This window comes from Plectrocnemia conspersa, unplaced genomic scaffold (assembly GCF_051122295.1).
Source record: "Plectrocnemia conspersa isolate PC_06_02 unplaced genomic scaffold, ASM5112229v1 ptg000013l, whole genome shotgun sequence".
Lineage (NCBI taxonomy): Eukaryota > Metazoa > Arthropoda > Insecta > Trichoptera > Polycentropodidae > Plectrocnemia > Plectrocnemia conspersa.
The window spans coordinates 6,706,753-6,730,916 of NW_028277177.1; the positions used below are offsets into that span (position 1 = coordinate 6,706,753).

The 24,164-nt window shown below is 29.7% G+C and overlaps 1 long non-coding RNA gene across 2 annotated transcripts in view; it reads left to right on the forward strand.

Annotated features, from left to right (window-relative positions):
• Positions 1 to 9,322: 9,322 nt before the first annotated feature.
• The window catches only part of LOC148227148 (uncharacterized), a 153,023-nt gene continuing 138,181 nt past the window's right edge, over positions 9,323 to 24,164 (forward strand). The window contains exon 1 of one of the 2 annotated variants that reach the window (XR_015811944.1): positions 9,323 to 9,534. This is a non-coding gene — a long non-coding RNA (uncharacterized LOC148227148). The remainder of the gene's footprint in view (positions 9,535 to 24,164) is intronic. The other variant, XR_015811945.1, reaches the window with a different exon arrangement.

The window sequence follows — 24,164 nt, forward strand, 5'->3', positions numbered from 1 at the left end:
TTTTTCATATTTTTGTTTTGTTGCAAGTATATCAAACAACAGAAAGGCATTTTTTACTTTAAATTTAATGATAAATGTGTCTCAAGCTTTATATAAGGGCCGGAATAGCGCAGGCTGTAAGGTCTAAAATGATAGCCCAGAGGCAATGGGCTCGGGTCCACGCAGCAGACTTGAATTTCTATTTATAAAAATGCGCTAATAATAAAAATCGATTTCAGCTGAAACATGCCTTGTACTAAATGTTAATTAATATATACATATTTATTTATAACTAGTTATATTTTATATGTCACTAATTTACAGTATTTTAGTCCGGTGGTTAATATTTGTTGGTATTCTCTATGCCTGATTGACTTACTCAGTTATTCACTGATTCATCCTGTCAGGTTACAACGAAAGATTTAATATGTATATAAATATTTATTTATGTATGCCAATAACTTATTATTAGTTATAGCAAAAATAATAAATTAAATACAACATAAAAAATAAAATTATTTAAATTAAATTTTGTTTAGATTAAAAATACTTTTTAATTTTTTTAAATTAAATCCAGTAAGTTTTTACAACTATCTTAGAAATTCTATTATTTTAGATTACCTACAAAATCTGTTTTTACACTTGAATTATATTTTATAATATACAATTACAAATAACCCAGTAACAATATTTCGAGGTTGAAGCGAAAGGGCCAAATAGACGCCGTAAAAGCTAGTTTATTTTATAAGCATACATAAATCACTACATATATAGATAACTGTGAATATCAGACAGTATAAATGAAAAAATCAGAGCGTGTCGAATTCTATTATTGTCGGCTGTGATTGTCGTGTTGTCTTCTCGCGATGTTCTCTGGATGATCTGCTGATTTTTCTAGTGTGGATGCGGTTTTTGGCTGATCTTTGCTGATGTGACTGCGTAGCATTTCTTATCTGCGTATTTTACCGCTTCTTTGTGAGCAAATGTCACATATTTTACAATTCTGGTTCAAGACAGCTCTGGCGGATTGCAGATGAGAATGTTTGCGAGCCAATTGCATCGCTTCTTGGACACATACCTTTAATGTTTTCACGCCTAAAATAAGCGGTTCAGATGGCCACTTAATCTATTGGTAACCAAGGAGTGTAATAACAGTAATATTTTTATTCAAAAATACTTTTTTCAGCGGTATTTATGGACGTGCTAGCAAGCTTTAGAAAAAATCTGTTTTTAATATAAGACGCTACCTAAGCTTTCCATGTTTTTTGTTTTATGATAGATATTCTCTATAAGCTGAAGTAGCCCATTATTTAAGAATTTTCATTTCCTTATACTCACAATCAAACTCGATTTTAATTAATATATATTCATCCATGAGATTAGGAAAATCTAGATAAAGCGAATCTGTGATAATAATTTATTAAGATTATATATAAATATGTATATACATATACATGAATTTATTTTAAATATAAAGTTAAATTATTTTTTAATAAACTAGCCATAATTTATTTATTAATGCTGATAAAGATATTATTTTCATATATTCATACATATGTTTATATAAATGGGAAGCAAATAAATGTTGAATTAATTAACCCTAAGAATATTATTTAGCAAAGCTAAACTATATTATAATAATTATCTATGCTATGATTAGCATATGCCTTTTGTTTGAATGGCAATTAAAACAATATACTATTGTGAATTAATGTGAATATAAAGCAATTTAACATCAATCAATAGACAAATTTAATTTTATTGGAACAATTAAATATACATCAACCGTTCCAAAAACAAGTTTTAATGCTGCTTACAAATATAATTAAATGCAATTAACGTCTCCCAGAATTTATTAGCAGTCAAATCTCAATCATTAAATTTTTCATTTATAATTACACAATAAATTAAAAGTTAAGACCTGCAATTAAAAACATGAATCGACCTAAAAGCGTCTAAATACATTGATGTTTAAAGATCTTGAGTACCTGGCTGTTCATCTGTAATTAATCATAACTTACGTCGATACAATAGTTGTAATATATGCAATTGATCATCAAAGCTCATATATTAGCATACCGTCTCTATGTTTTCTCAATGAAGCATACTTACACGAATTAGGTTAAATTATCACGACATGGATAATTTACCATTTAGTCCAACGATATCAATCCACAGGTAATGTATTGAATCAAATTGGCTGTAGATACACATACATTATGTATGAATACATATCGATTGTGATGTCTGAGTGTGTATGTATTGAAATTTAAAAGCGTGTGAATCGAACCTTATGGTGTTTACTATTCGAAGCGAGCTTTTACTGGGTCAAAGAAATCCCACTGTTTGAACATTCATTAGAATTGTGGACTTTACGTTTTTTTCGCCTGACTTTATTTCGAATCTAATTCCTCATTGAATTACGTCAGTCAAGTTTGTTGGTTCACTCCCTTAAAAGCTAATAAACTCTTAAGGAATTTCCCCGAAAGCTCTCAATGAGTCGGCTGAAATAAACTCGCTCGAATATCAAAAATATGTTTATTTAACAAATTTCAACTTTTATATTTAATATAATTGACCCAGTTGAGCACGCAATATGCTATAATTTAGGTTTAAACGAATTACCAAAAATATGTAATTATTTACTGTAATTAAATTTTATCGCCATTATGCGTTTTAAAACATGGTGTTATTAATGCATTCGTCAAAGCTTTTTGAACCGTATTGTGAGCATTGTATGGAAAATTGTTATCCTATAAATTCCATCAATCTGTAGTGCTGGGACGCGGTTGCATTGTTTTATTTTTATTGTATAAAAACAATTAAAAATCACACACAATGCATTCAATTTAGGTACATCCTGTAGATTGAGCAGAAAAATATGTTGGTTAAATTTTTAAAACCAATCACGCGTGTGTTTCGTGAAACAATTTGATTCGTATTTGAAATTGACAGTTACACGTTAATAATGTCAATTTATGAAATACGCGAAATTCAATTACGAATTTTTTTAGTCCGCTGCGATTTTTGCAAATCACGTTTGCATGCAAATCGCGGAACAGTCTGTGTATATACATATATAAAAGTACTTTTTTCAATATACGCGAGTAGAATAGTTAAAATTGCTCGCATTAATTGGTTAGATTATTTAACTTTGGTTAGAGTATTTTTACTGTGTATACTATAAAAAGAGTGCATATAAAAATAATTTTAAATTAAATTAACAATCTATTTTTTCATTAGTATTTTAAAACGAATCATCATATATCATACTTTATTTATACGAGGTTTATTTAATAAATACGATGTCATAAAAATATTTCGTTGGATACTCATTATAATTTTTTTTAGAGCTACTCATTATATACGATACATTTAATGCATTTGCGTGATTTTTAAATCGCTAAGATATCTAGCATCATCATTATTGGTCTTTATTGGCCTTTTTTATTGGCCTTATATTTTTTAGCATTAGCTCAGATAGTCGAAAATGAACCGTTTTTTGAACCATAATATACTTAAAAAACATTACAAATAAAAATATTCCAATAAGCATCTTTCAAAAGTTATTATCGAAAAATCTTCACAAAATATTACACACATATGCTAATGTTATCCAGCCCGGGATTGTGCAGTGGCAACTGTCTATGAATCAAGTTTTAAATGGCACACAGTCCTTACTTAATTCTCCTTTATGGCCCCACTTTATTACAGACACTCTATGAACGCTCCGCCATGTAAAAATACGTCCAAAATTGAGTTTGAAAAGGGTCCGTGGCCTTAGGGTATTTTATTATACTAATTATTTCGCGATGACCCCGCGGTTTGTACCCAAATCGTCGCATTTTCTCAACTGGGACTTGCCATTAACAACTTTCCCGACGAGCACGCATAATGATCTAATGATACCAAACGCACATGTGTATGTTTATCAACAGTTTAATGATATAGATAATGTATGATATGAATATTAAGTATGTAGTATATATTACATTTTATGACCGTTTTCTATTACGCCAATATTAAAATTTATGCCTTTTTATCTTCAATAAATCACTCGGTAACGAGACTTTTATAACTGCTTTATCTAGCTATAATATTATTTTCATTTCAAACGATAATATACGTATTTATGGTACTATAAGACTATATAATAATAAAAATTGTCTTGTATAATACAAGTATATCCCAGCAAAAAAACATATCGTAATAAAATAAAATAAGCTTATGATTTAATAGTAGCTTATGAAATGTCGTAGAATTAAGTACAAGTCTAGACGACTTCAAAATTTGAATATACTATAAAAAGTACGATTCAATTAAAGAACCAAAGCTATTAAAAGATAAATGTAATGACTCTTTCTTATTAATACTGTAAAATAAAATATAAGTATAAGATAAATTTTATATATTTTAACATTTACACAATGTATCATAAAATTTAAATTAACTTTAGGTAATGATTTATCATATATATGTACATACCTACATATATTTGTCATATTTTTTTCGGGTCACATTTAAAAACTCAGGCCGTTTTTGCGCACACACATCCGGTGAAATATTACACTTTGCCAATTTTATTGGTTCGTTCAATATGTTCGAATGGAGTACGAAAAATCGAACCAGTTTTAAACTCTCCAGTGTCGCGTCTGTGAATTATGTAACTAAAACGGATAATGAAAACGAATTCGAAAAGTAGCTTCCGACTCTTCCCAGTAAAATTTACATATAAATGCAATAACGATAGTACAAATAAATAAACGTGAAATAGTCGGAAAATATACTTTATTATTTATTAAAAATTTGCGTATTAAATTATTTTGAAATTAAGGTTATATAATCGTCATTTATAAATTATTAAATCTTATAAGATTAATTTAAAATAACAAGATGCAATATCATAAGAAATATATTATTACACAACACATGTAGATGCAATTTTTAACAAATTTGTTATAAATAAATTTAGATAAGATTTTTTACGCATCCACCTATACAAGCTTGTCAAATACAATGTTGTTTTAGGTGATTAGGTGTTAAAAAAAATGTGGAATGGAGCTCTTCCACTTTATTTTATTTTATAATATTTTTACCTTAACCTCAAATATTTTTATACATACATTAAAAATAAAAATAATTTGACAATACCAGATTAATAGTAAAAATTAACAATAAAATCATTTGTCATACTCTAACGGTTAGAATATGGCAAAAAATAGTGAAAAACTAACCAATTTATAACCTAACCTTATTAAAAGTGAGTTATAAAAATTTAAAATTCACAGTTCGTATTTTTTTCAAAACATTTCACTAGACCTCATATTTTATATTTTACGAAACACTTTTTTTCACATTAAATTTATAATTTTAATTTAAATATAAAATAACTTTTAATCTACTTCAAAATTACACCTCATAAATACGTGTAAATGTGAAAATATATAGAGAATATGTCGGCCATCCATTTGTGGTAAATTCAAAACAAGGATACGATGCAATGGGATGAAAGCGGCGAAAAGGATTACCGGCTAGCGTCGGTCACTGGTACACACATGGGCTGATGTCCTTTTCAAATAAACGCTCGGGAATATATGTTTTGTCAGCGTTTTCATAACAAACCGACCCTTGCCGATTTCGGTCGTGATATATGTAGGATTTGGGACCCCACGGAGATCAGCCCTATGGTATTTGGTGACTTTTTCGACCATAGCCGAGATCGAGGGAAAGGGGCCTCCTTGTCTTCTTCGTCTTCCGCTTGTCAGCAAAAATCGCATACACTACAACGTGCTTATGTTTTTTCGGGAGCCTGAAAGGAAATTGCGATTTCGATTGTAGACAAAATTTTTATTATATTTCTGTAGTTCAACTTATGACAACTCTCAACAAATAACTTTATTATATATAGTTTATAAATATGTATTATATATACAATATATGTATATGTATGTACCGAACAGAATTGATTATCGTTTATGGCAAATATTTTTTTTTAATAATGCTAATGTGCCCTTTTATGCAAACAAATAATAAATATGACATACAAATTAACTTATGTAAATGTATTTTTTTTAACTATTAATGTTTATTTTTTTACAGCAATATTTATCATTCACTTTGCGAAAATACATACAACAAGAAACGTATGTTTTGTGATTTCATTGTATTTAAACATAAAAATTTCGTTAAGGTTTGTCTACTAAATTAAATACAAAATGGCGATCTTGGTTAAGAAATTAAACCAAAAATTTAAAGTTTCATCTCAAAACATTTATTTTTAAATAATATAATTTTTAATAAAATTTGCCATAAATTTCAGTACTGAAACATAAATTTCACATAAAGAAAAAATGTAATTACTTTATCATTATATATAATCAAAATTACTATACCATACCGTTTTAATTTATAAACCATTAACTCAATAACACACCGACTAATCTATAGTACATACTTTAGAGTTAATGATCATAAAATTATGTTGTACACCATTGCCATCCATTACGTTAGACGTGTACGCCACTACTGTGTCACATTGAACACATATCTGACACACGGCCTGTTATTAAGCGCTAATATACGGTAAACATTAGACACCGTTTGAAAAATATTTAAACGATCAGGCAATATGCAAATTAGCCCCAGTTCTTATCGATCGAAACGTCAGGCATGAGAAATGTACGTTGATAATTAACATTTGTGATTTGTTTTCGGTCAAATAAAAAATAAAACATCATAATAGATTCAAAAAATATTTAAAGGGCTAAAAAAGTTTAAATTTAGCATTATATATGATCACGGATGCGTGTCGAGGAATATATTCGACGAATACATACATATATAAAATGATTGGTTTTAGAAAAAAATAATGATAAATAAAAGCAGAGAGCCTTTTATTGTTTGTGCCGTGCTTTTGATTTGAACCACCTCTCAAAAATATAATTGTGGTGTTAAAAAAACGGAATAGGGATGAAACAATGGATGATAATATTTTTAAAATGGCTCCGCGTTGGTGAAATTGCTTTAGGCGCACGAAAATATCACATTTCAATACGCGAAATGTGCTGAAACGTCAAAATCAGACGTGTCCGTTTTTTGGTATAATATATAGATAAATAATTTATGTGTTCATTTATTCTGAAGTGGCGATATTTGATTCATAAATTGATTCTACAATTTATGACTTCATTTCAGCGATGAGCGAGATGATTCATATAGCAATAATATTATTAGGTGTGTATATTTACACAAGTTAGTAAAGCAGCATTACACATAATATCTAAGCAAGTATGTATATATGTATATGCTTATACCCATCTGACATTCAAATGTCATGTAAGCAACGAAACAAGGAAACTCAACATACGCATCAAAGGCTAATTGTTATAATAAAGAAGATACATGTACATATATCATGCAGCCATTGTGAAATAAACAAATATTGATTTAATTTTTTTATCTCTAAAATATGTAATGCATACTATTAAATAATAATATACTTAAATATTATATATCTGGATTTAAATAAATCAAAAATAATATATACATATATATATTTAAAAATAAATTCGCATGCAATAACTTACAATTGCAATAATAAAGCAAACATTTACTATAATTATCAGGAATTTCATAGGCCAACATACACTCGTTTAGCACCATAAAACAACAATTTGTGTATAAAGTATGTAATAGACAATGCGTCTACTGGCATAAAAACCGCTATTGTAATTTATCTTTTGCATAAAAGCTATTTGGAGTGTGTTTATCTTGTAATTTTAATTATTTAAGACTTAAATATATATCGTTTGTTGAATGTGCAAGTGATACAATTGTAGGAGACGATCAACCGACTCTGGACAAGAGGGTCAGAGACAGCAGACGATCACACGATTCGAAACGGTAGAGACTTTAGCAGATTATCCAGAGGACATCACAACTTCTTAAAGTCTCATATTCACAACTCGAGACTACTTCAATTTTGTTAAATGTACAATTTAACCGAGTAAACTGTAACCAGCTATTAGGTGTCTATTTTGGTGCAAAGTAACACACCTTAGCCCTTAAAACACAAAAGTTGGTTTAATGATTACTGTTAATTTTATTTGTAACTCCTATTGAAAATAAATATTTAACATCTATAAGAATCAAAATGTGTAAAATAGTTATTAGAGTGAAAAGAACTATATTTTTTAATACTGTTTCTTCCATTCCAAAGAAAACACTGCTGCAAAAATCAATAAGCAATTTATTTATGGTAATGCCAATGACGTTATATAAAATAAAAATGTTTTAAATAGTTATTCTAAGTAATAATGAAGACAAGTTCATGTCTCGTCATTAGTGACTTGTGTTTTTAAAACCACAGAGGAACTACGTGACAAAAGATTTAAAATAAGTTTACTAATTTACGTTAATGGCAATGGCGTTATAAATAATCAAGACATGTAAAATAGCTTCATAAATTGTAAGCCGTATGATCTATTGTCACTTGTGACTATATTGTCTTTATTACCCAGCTATAGATTATTTTATATTCATAATTATTATTTTATTTATCATGTTATTGCAAACTAATTTTAATACTAAAATAAATAAAAACACTTTTAATCTTTTGTCTTCACGTTTGCAGTAACACGTAGTGGGTCCTCTGCACGTCGCGGTTCAGTTCAACTTTATACTTTTAACTTAAAATTTTAGGATATCAATAGCATAACTTATTTTAATAATGCGTGCAAATTTAACGCTACTACTATTTAGTGATTAAGAGAAGTCTTGTGAAAGACAGGTATCTTTTTAATTTTATATTTAGTACATATAAAACAATGAAATACTTATGAAAGGAAAGAACTAGACTTCAATAGCGTTAAAATAATTAAGTCCTTGCTAGGTATTAGTAAATACATATATTATTAAAACTATGATAAAAATATAAATAAGAGATGATAGTTTAGGGACGGTGATGGTGGCAATTATACACAGATTGAGCCGCTGCAGTAGTATTTTTATTGAAGATATGAGCATTTTAAAAGGGTGGACGCGAGAAGATGCGTCCGAACGCCAGGTAGGCTGCCATTGTAGAAAGAAAATCGCCAGTGCCACTCAAATGCCGACCAGTTTTGGCCATAACAAATTTAAATCGGTCCCCATAATAGATTATATGATAAAAAATAATAAATAAATAATGTTTTTTGTTGTAATAAAAAAACAATTGAAAATGGTTTTCATCGGATTATTATATACGAATTTTGTTTTTAAATTCACGATACAAGCAAAAATTAAACTTTGTTTAACATATTTTCTAATGAATTAATCATATCACTAGTCTTCATTATTTATTTTACCTTTAATACAAATACTTGTGTAAGCACCTTAAATTGAGTGTTAGATTAGCGTCCGAACAGTGCAGACCGTTCCCGGACGCTCCGTAGTATTCCGCCGCTCAAGTGTCGTAGACAAGCCGATCTCGTGAGGAGCTGATGCCGGAAGTGCTAATCCAGTGCCAGCATACCAACGGAGATCGCTCATCCTGCGGAGACAGCGAGGGAGACCGAGGTAAGTCCCTATTTCATAACCCCAAAAGTGACAGCTCGCACCGCGCATCGGCGCCTGCGCATCGCTGCCCGCTACACACGATACCGATTTTGCGCTTCGGCCGCCCGCGAGCCACCCGCGCCCGCACCACACGATCACAACATCGCGCTGCACCACACGATACCAACTTTGCGCCCTTGCCAACTGAAATCGCGGAGGAAAAATGTCGTTTACGTCGCGATTGAACGTTATAATGGCTTACGCCGCGAAACCTTGAAACAGCGCACCGGCGCCCGCGTTTCAGCATGGCAACAATCCTCGCGTACGCCCTGCTCTGGGGGTAGGGCGTGCGCGTGGATGGTTGCCATGCTGAAACGCGAGCGCCGGTGCGCTGTTTCAGTTTTATAATAATGTCAGTGTTGTAATCGATTTTTTTTATTTTAAATAATTAAAATTACGATAAACGCTAATTTATTTCGTAACAAATTTAAATTCATGAAAAACAATTAAAGCATATTTATAGTCTTAAATAATAACTGAAAAAATGAATCAGTTGTAAGATCTACAATAGAACAAATTATGTTTGATTGCTTGCATGCTTAGAAGTTCAATTTTATGAGATTAAGTTGCTTTGTGGTAATCGCAGTTTGCTCATTTTATGCAAATTTACATCGAAAAACTACCCCAATGTATCGTTAAACATTTTCACGAATATAGTTCCGTATCGAAAATTAAGTGAATAGATTATTATTGTGATTTATAACTGTAGGCCGTTGTCTTATCTACAGAATATAAGCATATAATATAGCCTTATGTTTAAGCAAAAAAAGTCTTCAATATTGGTTTAAACTACCATTTAATTAAATGCATTATTTTGTATCACGTACTATCTATTTGAGTCTGTGTTTTCACTTATATTTGTAAGAAAAAACAATTACCAAAATATATTTACAATGAAAAATCATTATAAATACATTGAAATGAAAGTGGCGATCAAAAGTTTAAAAAAGAATGACGCTGGGGTATTAAAACGGATAATAACCAAATATCTTAATAACTATTTATATTCTTTTTAGATTATTAGGGAATATTTGGTTATTCTGGGAATTCAAATTATAGATATTTATTTAAGAAGTAAAACGAGTCTTGAGTCTTCTAAAATAATTTTTGGTATACATAGTTTACATGTTGAGAGAATCTTTATTTGCTTCCAAAAATGATTCTGAAATATTTAATAAAAGCTTGTTTAGCCAAAATATTTTCATAGAAATCGTATTAATATTTTGGTAATACATTAGATCAGGAATATGGCTTATTTTAACAATGAAGGGCAAAAGGTTATCGACAGCTCATTTCTATAGACTATATTATATACGAATATGCTGACTTTTCTTTCTATAGTGTTTTAGATTCTTTATGGTAAAGAGAATTCAAACTGAACAATGTAAATTAATTTTAAATCATCAGCTTCCGATTACGAAATCTAATGTGTAACTTTTTTTAACCAGAAAGAAATATTTTGATGGCGAATGAGATTACGAAAATTATATAATATGGCATTTTCCTAAAATAAAATGCGTACTTTTGAAGTAAGCCCATATACATTAAATGTAATTAAATATTTAAATAATGGTATTTATAAATTATAAATTGTGTTTATATTAAATATTTTATTTTAATATCCATTTATATAAAACTATTATATTAAAACATAGTGTCTCTAGTTATTGTGTAGTTTTTGTTCGTACCTTTGATTTACTGTATTTTGTATATATACAGGTAAAAGCTTTTTTGTTTTTAAAGTATCACATGCCCAGATTTTTTTGTAAATAACCATTTCTACAAACGCAAACCGAAAAACACCACAAAGTTGATTTTTCCAACGAACACCATTCCTATGTGCGGACACATCCGTTCGTTTGAAATAGCACGCTGCTGCTCTGGTATCAAAGTCTCGTCCGATACACTTTTTCGAGTTAAACGACGAACCAAAAAGCGTCATCATACAAACAGACATTATTTAGCAGCTATATGCGCGCTGTTTTGTCCCAGAGCATTCAGTTTTCGTTTTAAGCGAAATTTTTCTCGAAATAAAAAACAAACTGCATCGGCGGTGCAAGTCTAGCGCTCTGGCCGAGCATTGTTCTTTTATCGCCGCAACAGATGCCACGTCCCAACTTAAACTGTTTTGTGCGACTCTTATTTCCACCCAGCCGAACCCCCGCTGTGAAAAATTCAGTGAGATCTAGTCCGTGTTAGGGGTTGGGGGACTCTTCCGGCGGAATTGGGGCCGGGTATTTCGCGATTTTTTTTCTCTGTGGTGGAAAATATTTCTGTATCTTGAATGTGCGGAAGAATTGAATACTGTGAAAAAAAATCGGAAGTAGTTTATTTTTATATGACATTTTGAAGTTTAATATTTCTTGAAAACTTGTGATTACAAATAATGTAACACAAATAAATATCCGTTATTTTTAAATTTTAAAACAATTTTTTTATAAATACAAGCTATCATATACCGCCTTGAATACTACGAATATGTAGTAAAATAAAATTTCTCTAAAAAAAGCGAATTTGTTTACATATAATTTCTCGAAAATAATATGTATATAAATATGTGATTGTTTTTTATACGTTGCTTCACTAAAAGTTTTAAGCTATGCAATATAATCCTACTTATAAAAATTATCAAATTAAATAAAAAAATATTATCAAAACCAATAAAAACAAATTATTTGATTTTGCTTTTTTTTTAAAATGATGGATATTTTTAGATGTGACACAGCACCCGAGCTAATTTTGACTCACCCAATCTAAAAAGTTCGCCATTGCCAATCTAAAGCGGATTACATATCTTAAAAATGATAAAATATATAATTATGTATCTTAAAAATATCTAGAATACTGAAACATTTTGATAAAAGCTTGTTTCTAAGCATTCTTTTAATAAATTCTGCCACAAATCACTACTTTTATATCCATTTTTTGCTCATCGCAAAAGTAAAGCCAATTTTATATTACACTATTTTTCTAATAAAAGCCAACATTTATTTTTTGCCAGTCGATTTTCTCCGTCGACCGTAAAATAAATTAATCACCTCATACTAATTAAACGTCAGGCCCGGTCGGGTCCCAGACTAGATCGAGAGATAAAGAAAATTGTGAGCTTCGGACTGTCATCAATTCCCACCTCGGCCCATTAGGTTTTTTCGCCCTTCGATACGATAGATCAGTTATACAACTTTAGCGAGCCTCCATCGTTGAGGCTCTGGGGAAAGGCGATCGTCACACACTCGTGAGGGTTCAATTAGCGCGTTAGCCCAGGGCCAATTTTTGATCAGCGCTTCCTGTCTCGTTTTTATCCGGCAGGGGCGTATCGGCCGTCGTGGCTGATTTAAAATTGATAAAGGGCGATTCAATTTGATTTATGGCGATGCGCGGCCATTAATCCCGATTGGCCCCGAAAGGCGAACGGGGGGCAATGTCAACGCCAAAATTGATAGAGTGATCAATTATCGCGCTTTGTTTTTTTTTTCAATCAAAAAAATCGGTTAGGTCGTGGAGAGAAAAATTAACGATGTATATTGTGGGTGTACCGGTATATGTTGAGAGTCTGAATAAATGTAGTAAATATAGTATTTTTAAACTAAAACATATTTTTAACTGTTTTTTTAATAATATAAATATTTTTTCAATTATGTAAATGATCAACATAAAAAATATTTAAGAAAAATAAATACAGACTCTTAACATCAATTTTGTAAATTTATCTAATAAAAATGTGGTTTATATGACATCTACATTTATTTAGTAAAATTTTAGTTTGACATTAGGCTTAATTTAACAGTAAAGCTGTTTCTTCTTGTAACGATTATTTACGATTATAAGATGTGATATTTTTATGGCGTATGTTTGAGATTGCTAAGATAAAAATAGCATTTAGAGGTAATTTTCACTAAAAGTAAAACTAGCTTAAGTTATCAGTATAAACTGAGATTAGAATATTTATTTTGATAATCATAATTATTTAATTTTATAGTATGAACATGAATAATGATCCTAGGCTAGTCCTTTCATATGAGCTTGCTTCATGTGACTCGTTTAACTCATATAGAACTAATTTTACCCAATTTTTTATGTACTAAATATTAATGAATGTGTGTGCTAGCTCAAAAAAATACGTATACAAGCGTATCTGTTGTAGAAGGATGCAAAGTATAAATTTTTCTCCCCCGAAACGTCCGAGCGTAATGCCGTACGTGTTAGGTCATGTGAAATATTTCAGCGGACGTTAAGCGATGGACCATGGCCATCCTCATGACAGTGTGAAATTGCCGGCTCGTGACTCGACAAATTTGACCCGATACCGTCCATAATGATTCATCTTAAGGATAACTATCAACGCCGTCCAGTTTTTGCGAGCATTCATCTCTCCTCGCAGCTCGCTGATAACGCTAATGCGATAACAAGGGAGATGTGACGGTGCAACAAATAACTCCAAATGAGAAAACTAATACTGTACTATTTGTATGTAAGCCGATTATAAAATATGTTTATATAAATAAAAAAAAAATATTATCAATAAAATGTAATCGTTAATGATTTCCCATAAAAATATTTACAAAATTCAATCATAATAATTAGACCTATATTTTTTCACTTTTTTTATCAAGCCAAATTCAGACAATATATAATATTTATTTTATATTATCCAAATGTTTGTTATCTATTACTGGATTTTGATTTTATTGCATGGCATGTATGCCATGCCCAAAATGGTTTTACCATTACAAAGGCATCTATTTCATGCCCAATGTATTTTCTATATTTTGAAGCCATTTTAAAAGACTTGACGATCAAACTTCTAGTATTATATTTTATTTCATTAGTTACATGGGATTATTTAAAAAATATATTACTGTAAAAATAATTAGTAATTCCTTACCATTTTACTTGGAATTGCTAAATTACTAAAATTCGTCGTAAAATTTGTTAAGCCATAGATAGATTTTGAAAACAATTTTTTGACCAGTCCTATACCAGCAGGTTATCAATGGTTCTTAATCTAACAAGATTTGTTTTTACATTTACGTACATATTTTCCTTAAATAAATTAAATTACTGTTTTAAATTAAACTCAATATTAAGACAACATGTCTTGCGAGCATTAAATTCTGAATCGTAAAGTTGATGTTGATGAATTATTTGTCATATATTTATTATTTTGTGCCCTTATATATAATAGGTCTATTGTCGCTAGGATTATTTAAGCTGAATGTTTTATTTTAATCAAGAGTAATCCTTCAGTTGTTCGACAGATTTTCACGATACATTGTTCATGCTGAAGGATATAATATAAAAATAGTGATAAAAATCCAATTTACAAACTTTTTTTAAAATAAAAACACTTAAACACACATACACTTAAAAATATCTTCATCATTTAAAGAAAAACATATTAATTAAATGGCTACCTCTGTACCTTTTGTAACAGTCGTACATTTTTGGTCGGAAAACAGTTATTTACATATTTTGCTCTTATTTTATTCATTTTTTCCTTTGCAAATTAATGCGCCTTCATTAATGCTAAATTAGTTTTCTGTCAAATTTTGCTTATAACTAATAATTTCGCAATTATATTTTGAAGAATCACACATGCTACTTGATATTTCAGGTTTTTAAAACAATATTTATTTATTGGTTCAAATAATTATTTAACTTTTTATGTGCAGAAATTTGTTAAAATGTCATAACTAATTATTAAAGCATTTAATGCAAAATATCTAGATAACCATTGAGAGGTCTAAATAATAAAACGTCAATTTCTGATATATTGGAAAATTCTTTAAGCTTTTCAATTTTTGTAGATGTTCCACTAAACATAGTATATATTTTCTTTATAAGGGTTTCAATATCCTTAATAAATATAATCTGCTTTTATGCATCATCTATTCAAAGATAATTTCCTATGAGCCATACAGTGCTGTTGAAGTAAATGTGGAACAGATATAAACCATTTTGTATATATCAAGATTATTTTTCTTGTAAAACTTCTTTATCTGTATTAAAATAGAATGACTATATGGAGACCACACACGAATGCCTTCTCTTTGAAAAATTCTCCGCGAAGCTTTGAAAAATTTAAATCATAGATTTATCTGTCAAAAAACGTTAAACTTAAAGATATTTGATTTTACTAAAAATATTAGATATAAGCAATAAAAAACACAGACGACTTTTAACATAAGGTGTTGTAATTTTATATATAAATTTACAAACTGGCTAAGTTTTTCACCCTGGAAAATCTGAAATGACGTGAATAAATTTGACGCTCTTACTGATTAGGTTATGGTTATAAACCAGTAACATGAATTGTATTTAATGTTATATTTGTAGAATTATTTATCTTATATAAAAACAATGTATATGTAGTTTGTATATATACTTATGAATTTATGCAATGTGTATAGATGTTCAGCAGCTATCGTATACCTATGAGAGTACAGTTATCTCACCTGTACCGGCCACTGCAAGTTTTGACGCAAAACTGCTGCTAGCCGCTTATATAACCCTAACATTCCTGCAATTTATAAAGAAAGAAAGTAGAAAATCTTAGTAATATACTTTTAATTAAACTTTTACCATTTAATTGTATTTATTTGAACAATTTATTTGCTCTCTTAATTTATTTTGGATAATAATAATATATTATTTTAATATATTAAAATTTTAATCTGCTCTTAATAATATATATATATATATATATATATATATTTGCTCATTATATTTTTTTCAAATTTATTTTTATATTGAATAGAAATCTCGATAGTCAATTAAGGGTTCGTGCTTTGGTAGCCCAAGCAACCGAGCGAGTGTATTTCGCAGGAGCGCGAGTGCCAGAGGAGATAAGCCTGTAAGTTTACTAACTACATTACCCAAAGCTTTGAGAAGAAGCTTTCGTGTGTGCGATACATGCGAACCGAAATATTTATTGTAATTTTTACTTCTTAAAATGTTTCGTCCCGTTATCATACCTCAAAACTTGCCGGCCAGGTAGCGAGCGGCGGGTATTACTATTTCAACTATTAGTTGGAAATAATTCGCGTCCTTTGAGCCGTCTTCGGTGAAAGTAATACGTTTTAATGAAAATTCCTCCTTAGAGGGACAGTAATCAAAGTCTTCCGCAGGTGAGCAAAATATCTTCAAAGGACGACCCGAGATTGCAAAATGAGAAATGTTTAAAAGTTTTGCGCCAATTGTCCATTAATCATTCCGCGTTTGAGACCACTCCTATATTATTGAATGCAAAACATATTTCGCATGAAATAAAACCTTTATTCTAAGTTGCAGCATATAGTAATATGCTGCAACTTAACATAAAATAATGTTAATATTTTGATATAGGCATTAAAATAATTTAAAATTGTAATTGTAAGGCAATTTACCTTTTATTTTCTGGTTTTGCATATACTTCGTTTTCATGTGGTGTTAAGAAATGAAATATATGTATATATATAAATATATTTTATAAAGTGTCAATGACTTTTAATGATGTTTCTCGCAAACGTAACTTATTTATATATCACATTAAGACATTGATACCAACTCGGCGTCATAATTGGATCAATTAGTTAACACCACCTAATAATTGGATTAAACAACCGTAAAGTTATGGGCTTCGGTGCGCGTGGCGCTGATTAAATTCCGCGTCGGATTTGTCCGGTGGACCACGTAGCCGTGGTTAGTTGTTACAACAGGAGACTAATTTGTCTATGGACTTCCTTTGTGCGATTAATAACGAAATCCGGTAACATTTCGCTCCGGTACACATCGAACGTGATAGTCACGTTGGGTCGCTAATGAACGCCGAGCCCAACGGCACACTAGGTACCAACTACTAGGTTCGGATTACCCTTCATAGATTACACCTTTGCCATAGATTAAAGCCATTCATCAATGCTAATGTACGTCCGAAAGATTCCATTAATTATTCATTCTTTGGACGACCGTAACACTAATAACATATCGCCCGTATACTATAAAATTAGAGGGTTATATTTGCATATACTAATAAACAACAATCTAAAACAATCGTCCCTGTACGGTCCCGTATATATACAATATAATATTTATTTTGTTAAAATTTAAGTTTTTCAAAATAATATAAAAATAAAAGTAACAATAAAAAAAAGTTTGTAATAAAAAAATATATTACAAGCTAGGGATAACATTATTCTTGAAAAAAAATCACCAGTAGGTATATTGAATTCAGTTTTATAATTATTTTTCAGCCAAAAATGTACAAGTTGATTTTGTTAATGAAAATTTGTTGTTTCACATTTTTGCTTTGATACCATATAAATATATTATTATTTTATTCATAAAGCCATTAAAATGATAAGTGTTAAAAACCTTTAATGTACATATATAACTGAAGCTCTCTCCTGAGGCAGCCAGCCCTCGCTCGGCACTTGGCTGTAAGTTTCAGCCTATGAGCTTATGCTTTCGCGTCCTAATGCAGCGTAGATTTCCTACTTGAATTGTCTTGTCTTGACAGCCGACGCAAAGCTACTGATGGTCTTTAGCATGCTTAAGCATGCTAAAGACCATTTATAGAGAAGAATATTAGAATGTGAAAGTAGCGTTAAGTCATATAATATGGGTTATTCTTAAAACATACATATTTGTTATAGAACATTTACTAAAAGAAATCCATGAAAATATTTTTTCGAAAGACTCAAAAACCCACTCTTTCTTATACGTGGCGGGGGTTGATTATCAGGGGGGTTATTTGCACGAAGGTTTAATTGTCAGGGGGGTATAATTCCAGGGGGTTAGTCTCCTAGAACCGTTTTAACGATGTCCGATGAGACTTTTAAGCTAATAATAGTCATCACGTGCTTGCTCGGGAGAGAGTCCGTGCTCATTCCAGGAAAAAAAACAAATTATATTTGCAATAGGTTCTTATTGGCCGCAAATTGATCTCCCAATCGTTCCATTAGCATTTTTTTATAAAGTGTCATATATATTTGAAGACGATTTTAAAAATTAAAGCAGCAATGTTTTGTGTAGGTCGGTAAAAAAGGACAAAATTAAGTAAATAAAGACGTAAATGAGTAAATGAGAATATATAGAATGTATATAGCCATATAAATAAATAAATAAATATAGGTAGATATGGATATTTCAATGTAGATAAATTTACTATGTCTACAACTATGAAAATATCTGCTCGTGCTACTGTGTCACAGTGAAAAATATATGTCGAACTACATTATTTTTGAAATTCAAACACATGCATCTGAATTAAAGCCTGATAGATCGGATTAAATAAGCGGAAGCTGGTATTTTGGCACTAATTGGTAGACACATTTTGACATTCTAGTACTATAATTAGTTTAAATGGTAATTATAAGCTAGAATAAATATATTCCAGCTTGATATTACAACATTTTAAATTCTAGACCCTTAATTATTTTCTCTAGATTAATGTATTATATTAGATATTGATTCAAACACCTAAAAAGAGAGCAAAATCTGCCTCCAGAATATTATTTCCCGTCGTCGGTAAAAGATTTCGTTCGGTAAAATTTCCGTATGACGTAAAAGTAGGCTTTGTTTGATTGCTTCCTTGGACCGGTTGCGGCCCTTACTTTAAGAGCCGTTTTGCGGAACTGTCCCGCTTTATTTTGTTACACCCTAAACATTTTATTCCCGCCGCACTGAATCGTCGCTTTTTACGATTGCGCGTTTGTCTTCCGCCCAACGGCTAAATAAATACTTTTGCGGCGAAAAGAGTAATGATACTTTGCCTACGTGGCGGCGGGCGCCGTTGCAAGTTTAACAATTCAAATGGAGTCTTCATATTGAAAAAATAAATATGACTGGCACGCGTTTAGGCTGTAAATAATCTTCAATTTACATTCATATTTTTATTACAAATTCTTTTTGATAAACATTATTTCCATAAATAATAATACATTGGAAATTTATTTTACAAGCATGATTTTTTTTCCGAAATCAAGTCAAATTAAAAATAAATTAACAACATATTTTTCTAAAAATATGAAGCTGTACATTAAATAACTATGCTGCGATAAAAAAAGTATATAATAAAGATAAAGACTGATACACGATTGAAAGAGAATTCGAATTACGACAAACATATTAAAAAATCGTTAAGTAGAAAAACAGAGAGCAGGCATGAGATTTCTATAATGTTGAAATAAAAATAATAATAAATATAGTAGTAGCTATATGTAAAAATAATTTTAATCTTTAATTGCTGAATACTCATTGTATAATAAGATTTAAGTACATATTCATTTAAAATAACAAATAAATATATAAAAATCATTTACGTAAGGTATATTACACATAATTAGCATTCTACGCCTTTATGTAGCATATAAAAATCTTTACCACTGTTTACATAAATGTCTATGGAATATTCTATTTTTATTTTATTTGTTACAAAAAAACTGTAGTAAGAGCTAAGCAATCTAAATTGTAGAGTATGCAAAGGCAAATGCTTTAAATACGAGACTTTTCTCTGCAATATATGCAAATATCCTTTTATATGCAAATTTTCGTTGTTGTACATAAAGAACTTTTATAGATAATTCAAATTATAAATTTAATAAACAAAAATTGCTTAAATAAAGTATTTTTTGCCACAAAGATATTTACTATTTTTCCTACAAAATTATATTTTATACGTGAAATTTGGTGTTGATTTTAGGTCTATATTATTTTTATACAAAAGTCTTTGTTTTATTAGAATACCACAAATTAGTTTTTTGATTTGATGCATATATTATTGTTATAGTCAATATTTAGGGATTATTTTTATGTTATATTTTTCTGTAATTACGATAGAAAAAAATACCCATAAAAATAAAATTATGTTTAGCTTGGGAAAAAATAAATTTTGTTGTACATTATCTTTTTTATTATTCAAGAAATATGTTTAAATTAAAAACATAAACAATACTGGCAGAAAATAAATGTGATATTTATTTATTTACTAAAACTTAAGCCGATATTCTTACACTAGAAACAAAGTTATAATTCATTTTTACTTTATTTGCAGCACACAAAAGTCTCCAACGTTTTACTTTTGCTCCTTTTTCCTAATTAAACTTTTAAAGCCAAACGAAGCATCGATCCAGGTTTCCTTTTAAAGCGAATCAGATAAAAAGGTGCACCGGGGGAAGAAAGCGCTCAGTGTTCCGCAAAATCTAAAGAAATCTTATATGAAAGCTCACTATGTAGGCCTGCATAAATGCGCGTGAACGAATACGATAACATAGAATTTAATTTAAAAACAACCCTATCTAGATACAACTTTACAAGGCAATTGATTAATCGTTTATGCTAACTAAAAGTTTATTTAGATTTTTATTTTAAATATCCATGTCTACATTAAATTGGTGTAAAATAAAATTATAAACGTCTCTTAATTTTTTATTATAAAATATTTTTTGCATATAAATAATTATAAATTATGCTTTTTTTTAAATATAATCTGTCCCATAGGACAATAAGCAATTTTTATATTATATATATTTCTTCATTTCTCCTGCAACTAGATACTTGGGAAAGAAAAACGAAAAAGAACTTATAATAAGTCTCTCAGTGTATACTTGTTTTGAATAATTAGCATACAATTATAATATTTATAATTAAATAAATTATAGTTCTAAATAAATCTTATTTTATTAGTTGGTTTTTGTTGATGGTCATGATATTGCTTATGTTATTTAAATATATTTGTTAGTTCCAACATATTAAAACTCTAATTACTTGCCAGTATATAAGGGTAAGTTTTTAATCTGTTTAAATATTGTTTAATTATCATTTTAATTGTTTCTTTTACACTGACACAATTGCAGTCACTTAATATTTAATCGCTAGGCACAAACAAAAAAGCAACGGTCATCAACGGTCATCACCTCTCAAAAATATTAATATTAGATATGGGGGTTACACGATAAATCTTAGCTTCATAAGATCACGCCAGTCTTTTGATAGATTTATATATTTCATTTTGTTTTCTATAAAAAGCTTGCATTTGCTCCTGTGAGCCATTAAATCTTGCGAAGTTGAAATCCCAGATGTATCCTTTTGATCTAAATATGAATTTTCCAGGTCAGTCTTCTGTCGAGATGAATTAAAATATTTTGGCAGAGTTTCATTTTAGTATCCATTATCCGTCAGGGGATACAGGAGGACAAGTATCTTTGTTTAGCGTAAATGTAATATGGGTTAATTAAGTTTCATTTGCTCTGATTTGCAATTTTAAGAATCATTCTTGGGCTTTTGAGGTATGATCTTGTAGTCTCTTTGATGGTTTTCATGTGTTTTTATTAAACGCCTTTATTGTAGTGTCGTCAGCAAAAACAGCATTTCTTATTGAATTTGTCTGAGAAAAATGTAAGTGTGAAGAACGCTGCATATTCAATGACATTTGGTACAGTTTTGTTATTACTTCCCTGATCTTAATTTTTGAGTGTAGTTTATATTTCAGGTAAATTTGAAATATTTAGATGTTGTGTAAAAGCAGTCTCTAAATTTTGTAGAGTAGTCCAAGATGCCATATTTTGACAAAAGCCTGTCTTATATTTAAGAATACAGCTTAGTTATATTTAATAAAACGGCTATTTTGCTCTATTGTAGAATATTTATTTCTCAAACCAAATCGATGATTTAGTAAATGATTACGTTTTTCTATTAACGGTTCAATTTACTTTTTAACAGTCGTTTCGTTTGATAATTTTTCAACTTTTAGTGAAATCATAATTTGAACAACTTATTATCGAATTAGAAAGTAGTTTAATATAATTTCAAAGTTAAATAAAATTACTCTGATTACTTTCATTAGCAATTCTTTTATCACTTTGCCCCTTATCTAATCATATCTGTGTGTTTTACATTATTTGTTATATTTTTAATAGTCCATCTAAAAATGTTCATTTAAAAAATTGTAAAATGTATTTTCACTATTCTGATCAATTGTAAAATGATTCAAATATAGTAAGTGATCGACAAAAACTTCAGCTTTTTTCGTTATGAAGTCTAATTGTGGAAGAGAATTGTTAAGCGTTTCTTATTCTCTTTGTTATCTTCCACTTCCAAAGGAAGTATTCTCTGTAGCATTGAGGCTTTTAAGATCTTTTTGGATAACCTCGTTTTTTTCTTTGCTAATTAGTTTTTCTAATTCCACTGTCGATTCATTAAATTTAGTAAATCGAAGAATATAGAATTAGCAAAATAAATTAATATAAAAACCTACTGTGTAATCCGTATAAGTGATATAGTAAATCGCAAATTGTACAAAATATACTGTTCAATTTACTTATACAAAATCGTCTGAATAATATAATGTGCTTTCGTTTAATTATGTGAAGTGTGTATAATAAATTTTATTAAATGCTTATTATACCATTATCGTTATTCTAAACCGATTTACAAAACGAGCAATTCTTCCAAAAAAATTATAATATAATAAGACGTTGCGACGACGATGGCACGAAACGATAACGAGGATAGTGTTTGCAAAAAGGAACACGGGCAAAAGCTTAATATTGAATTTTTATACAGGTGCGATTCCAGGCGGTGTGGAGTCTCGCGTGGAAACTTTACTGCAATTCAATTTATGCGGGAGGAAAGCCATGAAATAAAAATGTATGAAGTCGGACATAAAACGCTTCGTTATCAACACATGAGTCAACAAAGTATGTTCATTTTATTGATAAAGTATTAAATGTATCAAGAGCTTTAAATTGTAAGTCGTGATCCACTTTAAAATTTACGTTTTAATATTACTTATTTAAACTTTAATTAAATTGACATAAATATTTTGTCATTTAAAAATATTGTAAAGCTTATTTTTAAATTAAAATATGTAATTTAAGGTTTTACAAAAATATAATATTTTTATTTATTATTTCTTGGGTTTTGAGGTCAAAGGGGTGTGACTTAGCAACCAAAAAATCTGATTTGTATCTTGTATAATTTAGCATAGTATATAATAATAACAAAAAAGGCTAGTGAAGAAGTGATGTTCTATAGACGATAATATATCTCGCGTGAATACATGTCTCTCTCGATTTGTCGGGTCTGTCTGAGCTCGTTTTTGATTGCATTAAATCGTGTGATCTCGTCTCAAATCGTGTGATCGTCTCTCGAATCGTGTGATCGTTTGACGATGTGAGAAAGCGTCACATATTTAATACTCTTTAATCAAAACAACTCTGTCGAATCACATATGCAGATGTTAGTGGGCCAATTGCATCGCTTGATTATTCTACCAACGAAATATGTTTACGCTTTGAAGTGAAACTTTCGAATTCGTTATTGCAAAAGGTAGATGTAAAAGCGGTTCTTATGCCAGATAGATTTATCCCAGCTGGTGTTCCTCAGGGGAGTTTACTTGGACCGTTCCTTTTCATTTTGTAGACAAATGATATACCTATTTTAAAAAATACTTGTCTTTCAATGTATGCCGATGACACGGCGATAATGAGTAGCTCTTACGTTCTTAAGCCTATTTCAATAAAATTGCAAAAATATTTAAATCTCTTAAGTAATTATTTCAAAAAGTGGAAAATAAAAATAAATCAGGACAAAACGGAGGCTATAATTTTTAC